At 42.4% G+C, this 15674-nt stretch overlaps 1 long non-coding RNA gene across 1 annotated transcript; it reads left to right on the top strand.

The window, feature by feature from the left end:
* The first annotated feature begins 880 nt into the window (after positions 1-880).
* On the top strand, positions 881-14419 carry LOC117516624. Its single transcript, XR_004562492.1, has 3 exons — positions 881-891; positions 11124-11130; positions 14293-14419. It is a non-coding gene; the product is annotated as an uncharacterized LOC117516624 (long non-coding RNA).
* The last annotated feature ends 1255 nt before the right edge of the window (positions 14420-15674 follow it).

Raw genomic sequence — 15674 nt, 5'->3', positions numbered from 1 at the left:
TAATAAAGATGCAGAGTACAAATCAAATTTCCATAACAGGTCGGTCGAGACACGGGTTAACAAAGACTGCCACCGGTGCCGTTGCCCAACAGGGTGCCGACGGAAATTGGGCTACTATTGGGCAAAGAAAAAGAGGAGAACGTGTCCAGAGACAACAGAGAATGTTGGTGATGGAACGAAGATGTCCAGGAAAGAGGAGAAAGAGGTTGGTGAAAAAGAATTGGGACAGTCGGACAGATGAAGAAAGTAAGCAGGAGTACAAAGAGATGTGGCGTAAGGCGAAAAGAGAAGTGTCAAAAGCAAAGAAACAAGCATATGACAAGCTGTACAAGACATTGAATAGTAAGGAAGGAGAAAATGACTTGTACCAATTAGCCAGACAAAGGGACAGAGCTGGAAAGGATCTGCAGCAGGCTAGGGTGATAAATAATGAGTGCACGCTCGCTCATGGTGCAGGGAGTCCAAAACAGGAAGTAACAAATGTTGAGTCCACAGTGAAACAGAAAATGTTTAATGTTGAACACTTCCTGGATTGACAATAGAGAAGAGCTTGTGGGATCTCATGGGAATTCAGTGGCAAGTTGACACTGAAACAGTAATTGCCAAATTTTGAACCCACAGTGAAAAAGAAAATGCCAAATGGTGAACACTTCCTGAATTGACACTTCCTGGATTGACAATAGTGGAGCTCTCATGAGAATTCAGTGCAAAGTTGACACTGAAACTGCTAGGGTTTGAGTTTGTTTGGTTATCTGTTTTTATTTTTCTCTGGTCTGTTTGTTAGTTTTCTTATTCATTGGCTTTTGTATGTTTATTCTCTTGCTGTGTGTTTCTGCTTGGGTCTGTCTGTCTCTGTCTCTCTTGTCTGTCTCTTGGTTCTTGGTGGTGGGTGTTTCCCTCTCTCTGGCCACACCCTTGCTCTGGTGCTTTCCATGCACACATGTTCTTGATTTGCTGCTCATCACCTGGGGTTTTATAAGCCCACTGGGAGTGCTAGTCCTTCACCTGTTTGTTGTGCCTTGTGCCACTTTCCAGCCCTGTACCTGTGTTCCATAGTCCTGTCTGCCTCCTTGTGTGCTCCTGATGTCCAGCCTGTTGCAACGACCACGCCTTAAGCCTGATGATTTTTGTATTGCTGCTTTTCCTGGACTGCCTACTTGTGTACCGACCTCTGCTATCCACCCAAGAAAAGCCTTTTTACAACCAGTGGTGTTTGTTTGAGCCGTGCATTTGTGTCCAACAATTCCTGACCATCCAGCCTGATAGAGTCAGAAAATGACAAATTTTGTGTAAAGAGTGAAACAGGAAATGTGAAATGTTAAACATTTCTTGGACTGACACTTCCTGGATCGACAAAAATGGAAATCTCATGAGAATTCAGTGGAAAGTTGACACAAACGTGAATTGCCACATTTTGAGTCCATAGTGAAATGGGAAATGTCAAATGTTGAATACTTCCGAGAATGCTAAACCAAGAGGCAATGTGCACCTTGACAGGTCTTGAGGTAAATCAGTGACTATTTAGCACACAAATTGCATGTAAAAGTGTATTGATTTTTGAAAATAAGTAAGCAGAAGGGTTTTAGCCATGTTAATACTCCCCTGAACTATTGACTGAAAATAAAGTCTGAAGTACCTAAATGACATGGATAGATAGTGAGGAACTTCCAGGCATGTGAGAGGCAAATAAAGAAAAATGCTGAAAATGGCAGGGTATCAAGAGTGCCGTTGTTGGAGGGGAAGCAGAAGGGTTTTAGCCATGCTAATGTTCCCCTAAAGCATTTACTAAAAATAAAGTCTCTCTCTTAGTCTCTAAAGTGTCTGAATTACATGGTTAGATGGTGAGGAGCTTCCAGGCATGTGAGAGGCAAATACAGAAATATGCATAAAATGGTGGTTGGGGGGGTAATAGGGCCATAGTTGGTGGTCTGGGGGGCTTTGCCCCCTTGAGCCCGAAGGGTGGAGCCTAATGCTCCACAGAACCATTTACTGAAAGAAGTCTGAAGGACATAAATGAAATGGTAAGATGGTGAGGAACTTCCAGACCTGTAAGAGGCAAATAAAGAAAACAATTTAAAATAGCAGGGAATCAAGAGGGCTGCAGTTGGTGGGTCTAAGCTGAAGGGTTTTAGCCATGCTAATGCTCCCCAGAAGCATGTACTGAGAAAAACAAAGCCTGAAGGACCTAAATGATATGTTGAGATGGTAAGGAACTTCCAGGCATGTGAGAGGCAAATAAGGAAAAATGTATGAAATCGCGGGCAGTAGTTGGGGTGGTCTCCCTGAAGCTGAAGGGTTTTGCCATGCTAATGCTTCCCAGGAGCACACTCACTCATCTTCAACCACTTACTCCAGTTAAGGGTCACGGGGGGCTGGAGCCTATCCCAGGCGGAGTACAGCCTGGACAGGGGCCAGTCTGTCGCAGGGCCACACACCTATGGACAATTTAAAGTTTCCAATTCACTTAACCTGCATGTCTTTGGATGTAGGAGGAAGCCGGAGAACCTGGGGAGAACCCACAAGCATGGGGAGAACATGCAAACTCCACACAAAAAGGCCACAGGCATTTCTGGATGTTGCTGATGTATGGATTTTACTTTGCATGGTAGAGTTTTAACTTGCACTTGTATATGTAGCGACGATTGTGTTAACTGTCAATGGTTTTCTGAAGTGTTCCTGAGCCCACGCGGTAATATCCTTTACACAATGATGTCGGTTTTTAATGCAGTGCCACCTGGGGGATCAAAGGTCACGGGCACTCAGTGTTGGTTTTTGGCCTTGCTGCTTACGTGTCAAAAGTTCTCTAGATTCTCTGAATCTTCTAATTATATTATGGACTGTAGATGATGGAATCCCTAAATTCCTTGCAACTGAACATTGAGAACCATTGTTTTTAAACTGTTGGACTATTTTTTGATGCAGTTGTTCACAAAGTGGTGATCCTCGCCCCATCTTTGCTTGTGAACAGCAAAGGATGCTCCTTTTATACTCAATCATGGCACTCACCTTTTTCCAATTAGGTGTTTGTTGAGCATTCATCAACTTTCCCAGTCTTTTGTTGCCCCGCCCCAACTTTTTTTGAAATGTGTTGCAGGCATCCATTTCAAAATGAGCAAATATTTGCACAAAAACAAAAAAGTCTATCAGTTTGAACATTAAATATCTTGTCTTTGTGGTATATTCAATTGAATATAGGTTGAAGAGGATTTGCAAATTGCATTCTGTTTTATTTACATTTCACCCAACGTCCCAACTTCACTGGAATTGGGGTGGTAAAGAAAGCTTAAGACAGAGTGCCAAGAGAAAAGTTGTGGTATCATATGAGGAAGTCTGGAGTGGCAGAGAGGTATGTGAGTAGCGCAGGACATGTACAAAGATAGCATGATAGCCGTGAGACGCGCAGTAGGAATGACAGACTCATTCAAGGTGGAGGTGGAATTACACCAAGGATCAGCTCTGAGTGCTTTCTTGTTTGCAATGGTGATGGAGAGGTTGACAGATGAGATCAGACAGGACTTTCCATTCGGTGATTCAGCGTTTCCCATAATGCCCCTGGTGGCCGCCTGCACTTCCCAGAATGCCAGCAGAGTTCCGCTGTCTCAACGCATGTAAACAATGGCAAAGTGAGGATGTGGATGGCATTAATTTAGCAAGTTCATTAGCGATTATGATGATTAGACACCTCCCAAGTTGAGAGGGTTATCTGGAGGTAGCACCTGTGATGGACTTCTGCTGTGCCCCGATGTTGTCTTATTGTCCACACTTCATGGGATGTGTTTACACTGTGAGTGCTGAGCTCCTGACACCAGAACTCTGCTGAAAGCGACCTCTCGCGTGAGTCACAGACCGCCAGATGGCGCAAGATTCACGACTGCGAAACACCGCATGGATGTTTGCCAGTGACATTGTGATCTGTAGTTTGAGTACAGAGCAGGTTGAGCCTAGCCTGGAAATGTGGAGTGAACCTCTGGAGAGCAGGGGAAAGAAAGTCAGTAGGTGCAAGACTGAGTACATGTGTGTGAATGAGCGTGAGCCCATTGGAATAGTGTGGTTACAAGGAGCTGAAGTGGTGAAAGTACTCAACTTCAACTACTTATTCGGGATCAGGTCGCAGGGCAACAGCTCCAGCAAGGGAGCCCCAAACTTCCCTTTCCCAGGTTACATTAACCACCTCTGTCTGGGTGAAACCCAGGCATTCCCGGGCCAGAGTGGAGATATAATCTCTTCACCTAGTCCTAGGTCTTCCCAGAGTCTCCTCCCACATGGACGTGCCTGGAGCACCTCCCTAGGGAGGCACCCTGGTGGCATCATTACCAGATGCCTGAACCACCTCAGCTGTCTCCTTTCAACATGAAGGCACAGCAGGCTCCTCTCTGAGTTCCCCATGGATGACCGAGCTTCTCACCTTATCTCTCAGGGAGACACCAGCCACCCTCCTGAGGAAGTCCATTTCGGGTGATTCTTTCCAGATGGGGACCCCATCTGGAACCAGGCCTGCATGGAGGGCTCATCAACGAGCACCTGATGGCTGGGCTTGCCACAGAGCCTGGGCGGGCACAACCCGAAAAGGCAACGTGGATTTCCATCTCCACCCTGTGGGCTCACAGCCTGCGGGGGAACTGCTGGACGTGCATTGTCCAATGGGTGGCAGTGAAAGTTGAGGGCCTTGACGGACCAGACCAAGGCGGCAGAGGCTACCTCTGGGGAAGTGGAACTTCACCTCACTGTGGGCGAAGGTGCATGAGCTTGTGCAGGGGGTGGAGATGTCAACTGATCACCATCTGGTGGTAAATTGGATCAGAGGGTGGTGGGCAGTGGTGGGCACAGATAACCAAAAAATTAGCTTCAAAGTTATCTTTTATAAAAAATAAACCGATAAACCACCCCAAAATTTATCAGAAGCTACAGATAACCAATAACTTCCAGTATTGTCTCCGGTACACTTGCAACTATTAACACACTGATTTTGACTTTTAACACCACAATCACTTCTTGTAGCATCAAAGGCAACCACAGATCCAAACAGTGAGTCAGCACTTCTGCCTTTGTGCGCCCTGCCCACTGCTGGAAGCTCCTCAACTCTCTACTCAATAACAGCATCGCCGTGAGGCGGAGGTCTTGGAAAATAAAGCAGTGCTGACTTATGGTTTGGTTTATAAATAAAATTAATACTGATAGAATAAGTCCATTAATGTCAATTCTGTCATTTGTACAAAGTTAAAATATAACATATATCTTTTAATGTTGAATAATGCACTAATTCTGAAGTTTTGTAACAAACACAGACAAATGTGAAAGGGATTATGGGTAAAATGTGCCTCCGCTAACATTGATTGTTTGACTCATTCATTCTATTTAAACCAACGCGTTAATGTGAGGTGTGTCGTGTCGTGTGTTGGTGTTTACAGAAAATGTGCTTTTGTAAAATATGCCTTTTTTGTGTGCGTAAAAAAAGGTATTTTCAAAAAAAAGCCAAGTTGTAATTAGATAACCATCTGATATAACTGGTGTCAAAATAAATAGAACACTGCCATGATCTAGTGGTGCCGGGCGAATACTGCCATGAACACTACTGGCCAGTGGATGGCAGTGGAGACCGTGAAAACTTGCCAAAACAAAATTCCAGATAATCCATGTCTGCTACGTTTAAGATGCGTGACACTGATTAATATCACTTCGAGCAAATGGAATCAGTTAATCAGTGAAATCACCTGGTGGAATCAGTGGCTGCAAAGAAAACCTGCACCCTCTTGGCCCTTTCTGGAACAAGTTGCCCACCCTTGGTGTGGAGCCTGATCAGAACGTCTCAAATGCATTTCTTCTGTCATGAATGTACTGACATTACCCATAATGCACTGCTGGGCACAGCATCTCCACACTAAAACCTTCAAAATTAGCGCATTAGTTTAAAACTAAAACATATATCTGATATTTTCACTTTATAAAACTTCAGATGTGACGTTAATTTAAATAACTTGTCTGAAATGAGTTTGGCTAAAATTTTAACCATAAGTTAAAACTGTATGCCTCTGGATGACTTGGGTCATACTGCCAGTGTATCAGTATGTGGTCAAAAGAAATGGCCTTTTTTTCTTTTCTGTGGCCAGTTCTCCTTTGCCTGCAGAGGATAGAGTGGTTTCTTTTAGAACCAGCTCTCCTCTGTTTACAGAGGATAGAACTGCACATCTACTACAAAACATTTAGCAGGTAGGTACTCAACTGATTTTAGGTTTCATAAATGTTTGTAACTATTCAGCTTTGCTTACCACGTCTGCAAAAATACCCTAGCGGTCTAAAAATTATCAGACCAAAGCTTATCGGAAGATAATTAGTCCAATAATGTTTTTTAAAGTTATCTGAAAAGCTAATCTGATAATGAAAACATTATCTTTGATAATTAGTGGTTAGCGGATTAGCGGAACTGTGCCCACCACTGGTGGTGGAGGACTTTGGACAGACCTGGTAAGCCCAAATGGATCATGTGGGTGAACTGGGGAAGCCTGGAGGAGCCCACTGTCTGACAGATCTCCAACTCACACTTCCAGCGGAGCTTTTCTGGCATCCCTGTGGAGGTTGGGGGCATTGAACCAGAATTGGCAATGTTCAAAGCTTCCATGTTCCAAGGAACAGGTGCTCTCAAAATGTTAGCTTTAAAATGATGAAGTGGGTGAAAGTGGTGATTTTACCCTCAACTTATGACAAAGCTATTTGTGCACCAAATACTGATGGAGAGGTGAGGAATAGGTGCGGAGGGAGAAGAATGTAAAAAAAAAAAAGTCAGCCTCTCAAAGAAAAAGGATTATTCTGCAATGCTTAAAAAAGATTTACTTAAATATCCTGACTCCACCATTTTATCCAGATCTGCTGCAAAATTTAATTGAGTCCTATTCATGAATTTTCATGAAAGCCCATTGTATGAACGCATCCTCTCCTTCTTTGCAGATCTGCTCCCAAATGTAATGCTTTCTATTTCAGCCCAGTCTGAAAGATATTCATATGAAACATGAAAAATATGTTCTTTCTTTTTTAAGGTACTGGATCTTTATACTGTTTGTTGATTATGTGAAACAAGTTTCATAGTTTTGAAATAGTCCTGAAAGCAATGCAGCAAAAATACACAGGGGGGAAAACAAACCTTCCAGAAATAACACAAATTAACAACCTGACTGATACTATATGCATGCTTTATGTTAAATAACCAAGATTGCTTCACAGGAAAACCTGAAGTACAGTATGAACAAGTCAGGTCACTTCAAGAATAATATTAACCTGAGCCTGCATCTTTGAGCCCAGTATCGAACTTGTCCAAGGTTTTAGTGCCTGAGATCTAATGTAAATCTGTGCACCACCTTATTATACAGTCTTTGTATAGTGTTTGAACAATTGTTTATTATGACCACTGGACTTTATAAGTAATTGGATGCTTAGCTGTGTCTTATCTGTCTCTGCCTTTTTGACATTTCTTTATTATGATTTATTTGTTATTTGGTTCTTGGCTGAATGGTTAGGGCAGAGGGTCACCCCATTGGGTCTGGTCTGCTTGAGTTTTCTTTCCACAATTAAAAAAAATGCCTGCATGAGTTTTAAGTTTTTCCTTAGCACTTTTGCAAATGTGTTTGACCAAAGTTTGGAAAACATTACACCGTACCCTTGGGACATGTGCTGTGCTGTGCTGTTCATGGGTGACTTATAATGTGATTTGGCGCTATCTCTCTATAAAGCAAGAAGCGTCTGTGTGAGTGCGAGTATGTGGCTCATGTTATCTCTCTATTGGTCAGATCGGCCTCAGCTTTGGGATATGGCTTGCACATAGCGCGATGATATACATCCTTTATTGTGAACATTTTTGGAACCAATTTTCAAAACCTTTATTTTGAAACCTTTATTTTGATCAACATTGTAAAATTCGTACTTCCAAGCTCGCTAATGTTACTGGTAGCAAAGTTAAACAACATCAGATAGTTCATGTTGCTTGCACCATTTCACAATTAAATGTTTAATGCCAGCATCCTTGCAAATATTTTTACTGTGAAACGCATGCTGTCAGTGTTGTTTGCAACTTTGTTTACTTTGGTAACACTGAGGAGATGTTAGCTAAAATCTATTTTATGTTAACACCAACAAATGTCCCACTATTTGTACAACATTTCAGTAAATACATAAGCTGAAAAAAATCTTATATTTTCCCACAATTTGTACAACATTTTAGTAAGTACATAAGCTGAAGAAAAGCAAGAAAAAGCAAGAAAATATTTGCTGTGAGTTCAAGTTTAAATAAACTGTGTTCAGGAGGTGGGGTACTGATGATTTGCCATTTCAAATATTCTAAATGTTCTGTTTAATTTTGTCTGAGTCTCCAATAACCTGTTCAATAGGAATCATTTTATTTTCATATAAATGATAACAAAACAGATTTTTGTAACAATATGAAATACTATATTCAATATAATAATATAACATAAGTACACCTCTTTGTACATCCCACCTTCAAACACAGCCTCATACTACCATCCATGAGAAATCTACTCTCCCAATTTTCTAAATGAATACAAACTTCCTACAGGCACTGCACTAGTATATAAATAAATTTAACTGAATTAATTGATAAAGATATCATATACACTGACACGCCTGATGCCACAAATGCATTATTCAGAAGTCAGCATTGCAGAGTTTAATGTCAGTCCAGGCGGTACACAAAAAGGCAGGCCAAGATGAGCAACAGTGGTTGAAGCATTAGGCAGAGACAGGATTCTAAAAACAGGCAGACTGGTCAAAACACAGGTAAGTAAAACATGATTGGATTCTCAGATGACACCCTCTTGAAAGGGGTACAAGGCACAACAATCTCACGAAGGCGCTTTTGCTGCGCCATCAGCTTCGTGCCAAAGCCATCGGCATGAATTTTGCTGCAACTCTTTTCATGCTTTCATTCAGTGCTGATGTCCACCTCTTCCGCAATTTCTCGGATAGTCACACGACGGTCCCACATCACCACAGCGTTCACTTTGGAAATGATCCGGTCATTTCAGCATGTTGATGGCCGACCGGAGCGCGGATCGCTCTCCACCGTTGTGCGGCCGTCTTTAAACCGGTTGTACCGCTCCTTAATCTGTGTGATGCCCATAGGATCGTCACTGAAAGCCGTCTGAATAATCCGAATGGTTTCCACCTGGCTGTCGCCCAGTTTCTGGCAAAATTTGATGCAGTCGCGCTGCTCCAGTCGTTCCGCCATTTCCTTGCAAAGAAAAAACAATGAGAGACTACACCCATCCTCACACAAAGGCTGCTTACAAGCAAATGACGCAATCGACAGGCGTGAAAAAAACTCACGCACGAAGGTTCAAGGTTGGCTCATGCAAGCACGTGATTCAAATCCATCAGGTTTTTGAAAAAAATAAAAAGGTCCGACACTTTTCTAACAGACCTCGTATATTCATTGTTACGCAGATGATACCCAGCTTTATCTATCCATGAAGCCAGAGGACACACACCAATTAGCTAAACTGCAGGATTGTCTTACAGACATAAAGACATGGATGACCTCTAATTTCCTGCTTTTAAACTCAGATAAAACTGAAGTTATTGTACTTGGCCCCACAAATCTTAGAAACATGGTGTCTAACCAGATCCTTACTCTGAATGGCATTACCCTGACCTCTAGTAATACTGTGAGAAATCTTGGAGTCATTTTTGATCAGGATATGTCATTCAAAGCGCATATTAAACAAATATGTAGGACTGCTTTTTTGCATTTACACAATATCTCTAAAATCAGAAAGGTCTTGTCTCAGAGTGATGCTGAAAAACTAATTCATGCATTTATTTCCTCTAGGCTGGACTATTGTAATTCATTATTATCAGGTTGTCCTAAAAGTTCCCTAAAAAGCCTTCAGTTAATTCAAAATGCTGCAGCTAGAGTACTGACGGGGACTAGAAGGAGAGAGCATATCTCACCCATATTGGCCTCTCTTCATTGGCTTCCTGTTAATTCTAGAATAGAATTTAAAATTCTTCTTCTTACTTATAAGGTTTTGAATAATCAGGTCCCATCTTATCTTAGGGATCTCATAGTACCATAGTAGTACCATATCACCCCAATAGAGCGCTTCGATCTAAGACTGCAGGCTTACTTGTAGTTCCTAGGGTTTGTAAGAGTAGAATGGGAGGCAGAGCCTTCAGCTTTCAGGCTCCTCTCCTGTGGAACCAGCTCCCAATTCAGATCAGGGAGACAGACACCCTCTCTACTTTTAAGATTAGGCTTAAAACTTTCCTTTTTGCTAAAGCTTATAGTTAGGGCTGGATCAGGTGACCCTGAACCATCCCTTAGTTATGCTGCTATAGACGTAGACTGCTGGGGGGTTCCCATGATGCACTGTTTCTTTCTCTTTTTGCTCTGTATGCACCACTCTGCATTTAATCATTAGTGATCGATCTCTGCTCCCCTCCACAGCATGTCTTTTTCCTGGTTCTCTCCCTCAGCCCCAACCAGTCCCAGCAGAAGACTGCCCCTCCCTGAGCCTGGTTCTGCTGGAGGTTTCTTCCTGTTAAAAGGGAGTTTTTCCTTCCCACTGTAGCCAAGTGCTTGCTCACAGGGGGTCGTTTTGACCGTTGGGGTTTTACATAATTATTGTATGGCCTTGCCTTACAATATAAAGCGCCTTGGGGCAACTGTTTGTTGTGATTTGGCGCTATATAAAAAAATTGATTGATTAATTGATTGATTGATTGTATAGAAGGAGTAATAATGAGGAAATGTAGGACAGGTGTGTAAGGAAGGTTCAGGAACGGGGCATGGCAAGCAGGAAGAGAGGACAGGAGGGACATGCCTAACACAAAGAACCAGATGCAAGAGAAGTCCCTCCACCAAAACCCAAGCACAAAAATAACAACAGAGAGAAAATCTACAACTACACAAAACTACCCCACAGACCCAATCATGACATACACAAGGTTTCATAGATTCAGCTTCTTAGTGGTAACAATTATTTAAACATAAATTTGTACTTGTCTGAGGTCTAAGTGAGGTAACCTCATGTACCAAGTATCACCTGGATACACAAAGTGTAATGTCAGACATCACAAACGCAAGGTTTCACAGCCCCTAATGGAAAAAATTAGAGTTGAAATGTTGAAGTTGTCCAAGGTGTTAGTGATGTGACATTTTGTACTAAATTTCATCTTGATAAATGAAATCTTCATGAAAATATCACCTACACGTCCACTGTACAGATTTGCACAGGGAATCGATCAGTTCCTCAACCTGCTTTGCGTTTAGTGAGACAGTTAAAAAAAACTGATGGGCAGTGAGAAACCTTAGGAGGCAAGAAGGTAATGAAGGCGAAATGTGCAGATGTGAGCCTGCTGAAATAAATTCTATTTCCTGTTCTAACTGTGCTCACTATTAACATTGTTACTTTAGACTGATTGATGCTGCGTTCATGTGTTTGACGCTCGCTCATTTCTCAATGATGCTGTTTCTTACATCTGTTTACAGGAAGGCCACAGCAGCATCTGGTCTGTATTTTTCAAAGGTTGGTGATGTGCACCCTCTGCTGCCTCCTGCTGCAACAACGCCTCTGTAAAATTATCTGCATCTATCAGCAGCCATAATCCAAATGAGTGTACAGTAATTACAGGCATGGGATTGGGAGAAAGGAAACACACCTGGCAGGACCATTATGTTGTTTCCCATAATGGTTTAAATACTGTACCACTGCTTAGCTTGTAATATGCACAGATATAGTGTCAGATTCTTTGTGAGATCAAAGAAGGTGAGGTTGGAGCTGTTCCTGTGTCAATATTTGCACACAAAATTGAGTTTTGTCATTTCAAATACTGTAAAATCCGTACAAAATCCAACCCTAATCTTCACGGCTGGAAATCTATCTTTTCTGTCTGTTTTATGCCAAAGATTTTTTCAGCACAAATACGATGTTAAACACCAACAGCAAGTCGTCGTGATGGTGGAATCCCTGTGCAAACCTCTGCAGGCTGATTTTTGCACTTCAGAACCAGCATGAAGAAGATGGGTGCTAAGAGGCAGGCAGGACTGAAAATCATGAGTCAGTAATGGGATGAAAGGGTAAACACTGTAGGAAATGAAAGAAAATGCAGCTGAAAGCTGGCTGCAGCCCATAAAAAAAATGACATGATTCACACCTGAGACAGTATGTCTACTCTGCTAAAAATAATATGGAACTTTATTATTACACCCACATGTAGCTGCACATGTGGTAGTGCTGTTTTTCAGGCTTGTGTGTCTGTCCAACCATACCCGTTTCCACCGTAGGAACCTGCGGCACATTTTAGGGAGTGCAACACCTTTGAGTGTGTCTCCATTGCAGGGACAACCTCTAAGAGATGATTTTGAGTGACTTTGGCGGGAATAAGCCCCTGATCCTCCAAGGTATATAATTCTGAGTGGACCTGAAAAATTGCTGGGTGAGGCTTGATGCTGACTGATTGACAGAATGGACAGTAAAAGGGACAGATGGACTGACAAGGAGGTACAGGCATCATCAGGTTTCTTCTCAATGGACAAGGTCTAGCGAAGATTTGGGTCCTCAAGGAGGAATCGGAAAATTTACATGGCCATGTCAGCACACCTCAATACCCTTGGAATGAAACACACTGTGAAATAGTGCAGACAGAAATTTTAAATGTTGAAGCAGGAGTGCAAGCATCTGAGAAAGCACAACAGTGGCTCACATAGTGCACCGGCGACACAGGACCAAATGACACGACTTTGCTTGACAAACGGACATTGCACTGATGAATACTCTATCAAGAAATCTGGAATCACTTGGATTGTGAGGGAGCATGAGCTGTGACATTTTGGCCATGTGACAAGCTTCTATGGGGATGATCAGGCCAACATGTGCCTCACTGTTGAAGACCAGAGGCAACTAGAAAAGGCCAAGAAGACTTCCACAGTGGCTAACTTTGTGAGATTAGGGTGGACCACTTGTCTTTCTGGGTGGTTGCCATCCAAGACCCAAAGCAGCTCCGTTGCTTCTCCACACAACATAATTTAACCCTGTGATGCATGAATTATGAAAGTCTTGGTCAAGACTTTTTCCCAAGTGTTTTTATTCTTCTCCGGACATGAAAAAACATGTTCAACTCTTTTTTTTTTTTTTTTTTCAAAAAATAGGATTTTTTCATAAAGATACAGAAACGTTCACTCCAGTGGGCTATGTGCACCTGAGCACTCAGCATAAAACATTGGGAACTAACTCTAGAAATGAATAAACTTGTTTTATCATAAATACACAAAAACACTTGTTTCTTTTTATGCTTTGAAAAACATTTCAAATTTTGGGGTGTAAATTTTAACACTGTATAGGTGCAACATTTAGGTCTGAATAACAAACCAATGGTATTTCATATCTGTGAATCTTACACCTAAATGAAAACCATCTCCAACAGGAGAAACAATATTTTGTGTCTCTACAGTTCGATAGGAATGCAAGACTGGTATTACCATTCATGATCCTGCCATGTTGCTTTCAGTGACAAGAAGTGACATTTTAGTCTCTGCATCTCCAAGCACGTCTGTGTTCATCACACCTAGGCTGCATGAAAGTTCACAAAACATCCAGGGCACAGTGGCACACAGCCATACATGCAGATGTATTTTGGTCTTGCGCATGCATGCAGCATCATGGCTTGAGTATGGTCAGGTGTCATGTGCTCATCTTCCACAGCTCCCTGATTATGCTGACCTGCCTGTGTATTCTGCTCCGCATCATCCTGGCCCTCATCTCCTTGACGATAGGCATCCTCACTTTCTGCATCCTGACTATCTGTATCTCCATCATCCTCAGCTCCATGTCTCTGTAGTTCTCTGGCAGCCACTCATCATCATTGTTGTCACCATATTCATAATCACCGGAGCTGGATGGAATTTCCTGGACTATTCTGTAGGCTGCCCTATTGTTTCCTGTTTGAAGTCTACAAAATATGATAAAATAATTATTATAGTAACACAATCTACCAGCTAATCTGCACAAAAAATGTTTATTTTAAATGACTAGCTTATAAACATAACAGTTATACACTGACTTATAAACAAAACAGTTACAAGAAATTGTGAAAGTGTGACACCTGTTAAAAATATACTGGGTGATGCATGATGTACACTCCGCTGGACACATGGTTAACTGTAATTTTCTACATGTTGGAAATAAAAATTTCATATTCCAAATGAATAATATCCTTCTTTCGATGTTACTGTTTATCAAAATAATTTTTTTACCTCTGACAGGACATTCCAGAAGGGGTCAGGAGGGGTGACTGTTTCTCGGCCATCTTGGATTTAGAGGAAATTTACTTGCAGTTACACTGACTGACCACTGAATAGACCTCAATTGAATAGGGCAGCAGAGAGCACTCAAGAGGCTGGTATGCAGTTGCATTTAAGAGAAAATGACTTCAGTAGCTGTCCACTACATTGACCGCTATGCACCAGAGGGTTAATTCTCCCAGACCTGATCTGACCAACTGGTCAGAGATTTCAGGTTGAATACAGACAAACACACTGGAGGAATTCCTCAAGGAGGAACTGGCGATGTGAGGAACATCTCTGAAGGGCAATGTTTCCACTGAATTTCTTCTGGATCTTTCACCTCTCCAGGTGAGTCCACTGATGGCCAATTTTGGATGGAAAACCTGCATGCTGTTGGAACTGTCAAGACACCTGACTGACCATCCCTGCTGCAGAGGGCACAAAAATAGAGAATGGCTTCTGGTCATATTACTATAACAGACTTTCTGATGTTTTGGTTTTATTTATCGTTATTTGGATGGGGTTTATTTTTGACATGTTTGTGTTGCTGTAGAATGAGAGGTGCGAGGTGACATGCCCCCACCTGCGTGTGTGTGGTTAGTATGGGAGCGCAGAATAAAAGGGACAGCCATTTTGCTGTGCCCGAACGTTCATCGACTGTCCTGTGTTTTAATATTCAACACACCTGCAACGGACGCTCATCAGGGCCCCTTCACACATAGTGCAAATTTGGTTGAGTTGCACATAAAGTGTGCATGAAGCAGGAGTCATGTGCAAAACGTGTAAAATCATCGCTGCCTGGTACACCTCTTGCTACAACTATATTTGCACACACTAGCGGCTGAAAGACAAAGTGTCTGCTGTGCGAGCCCATCGATCACTCTCGTGGCAGGTGTCAGCCAAATTCCAGGTGACACACACAAACACCTAACATGCTCGCATGGCACTTAGAAAATGTGTGGCCATTCATGCTATCATCACGAAAACAGTCTGCAGACAATCACTGTTGAGCTGGATGTGAAATTTGTCTAAGTTCCCCCACGAGTGTGGCTTTGCAAACACACACTGACACATTGGTGTGTGTGCGCTGAACTGACAGGAGGTGTGGCCACCGACAGAATCAGCTGTGGGCAGCTGTCAATCTGGACATCCCAGCGGGACAACACCTACTGTGTTTGGACAGACATGAACTAACAACTGCCCAGTGTGACGCGCATGTGTGTGCTTGCTGCCCTTACGTGGACATTAATAAAAACATATATTGCTATGGTGATGGGTTGCACACATTGACAGGCTACCCCCAGGTTGAAACAGACCATCAGATCAGAACACACAGCAGGTGATCTGCCTGTCATATCACCCATGTGAGCTCTGTTCCACATGC

Source organism: Thalassophryne amazonica, chromosome 9 (genome assembly GCF_902500255.1).
Source record: "Thalassophryne amazonica chromosome 9, fThaAma1.1, whole genome shotgun sequence".
In the NCBI taxonomy this organism is placed as follows: Eukaryota; Metazoa; Chordata; class Actinopteri; order Batrachoidiformes; family Batrachoididae; genus Thalassophryne; species Thalassophryne amazonica.
This window is presented reverse-complemented; position numbering and strand designations above follow the sequence as displayed.